The sequence below is a fragment of the Daucus carota genome, chromosome 3 (assembly GCF_001625215.2).
Source record: "Daucus carota subsp. sativus chromosome 3, DH1 v3.0, whole genome shotgun sequence".
NCBI classification, from domain to species: domain Eukaryota; kingdom Viridiplantae; phylum Streptophyta; class Magnoliopsida; order Apiales; family Apiaceae; genus Daucus; species Daucus carota.
The window spans coordinates 21,221,645-21,222,589 of NC_030383.2; the positions used below are offsets into that span (position 1 = coordinate 21,221,645).

The following is a 945-nucleotide window of genomic DNA, read 5'->3' on the forward strand; positions in this document are numbered from 1 at the left end:
CAGTTTGGGGGTTCTCCTACTGAAGACCCTAATATGCATATACGTAATTTTATAGAGATCTGTGACACTTTCAAATTTAATGAAGTCTCTGATGATGCTGTGAAGCTAAGGCTTTTTCCATTTTCACTGAGAGATAAGGCTAAGGGATGGTTGCATTCTTTACCATCTGGTTCTATTACTACATGGGAAGATCTAGCTCAGAAATTTCTCACTAAATTCTTCCCCATGGCAAAGACTGCTGCACTACAAAATGCTCTATCTCAATTCTCTCAACAATCAGGAGAAACATTCTGTGAAGCCTGGGAGCGATATAAGGAAATGCTAAGGAAGTGTCCCCATCATGGCATGCCGGATTGGATGCAAATAAACTGTTTCTATAATGGTCTTGGACCTCAATCCAGACCTATGCTTGATGCTGCTTCTGGAGGTGCGCTATGGGCTAAAAGTTATGAAGAAGCTTATGATCTTATTGAAATGATGGCTGCTAATGAATATCAGAACCCTACTCAAAGACTTACTCAAGGGAAGGTAGCCGGAGTTCTTGATCTTGACACGTCTACAGCTATTGCTGCTCAACTTAAGGCTCTCACGATGAAAGTCGATTCTCTGGCTAACCAAGGAATTCAACAGCCAATCTCAATTTGCGAATTATGTGCGGGTACTCACTCTACTGATCAGTGTGCCATTTCTAGTGAATCAGCACAATTTGTGAGCAACTTTCAGAGAGGTCAACAGCCTGCTCCAGCTACTTACCATCCTAACAACCGAAATCATCCGAATTTCAGCTGGAGTAATAATCAGGGTTATAATCAGCCTCAACAAGGATTTCAACAGGGACCTAAACAGTATAGTCAGGCTGGAACTTCACAACAGTATGCACCTAAACAGCCATATCACCCTCCGGGATTTCAGAATCATGGGCAATCAGCTAACGAAAGGTCTGAC

At 42.3% G+C, this 945-nt stretch overlaps 1 non-coding gene across 1 annotated transcript; it reads right to left on the bottom strand.

The window, feature by feature from the left end:
• Positions 1-240: 240 nt before the first annotated feature.
• Positions 241-347, bottom strand: LOC135151787 (small nucleolar RNA R71). Its single transcript, XR_010290706.1, has one exon. It is a non-coding gene; the product is annotated as a small nucleolar RNA R71 (small nucleolar RNA).
• Between the last annotated feature and the right edge of the window lie 598 nt (positions 348-945).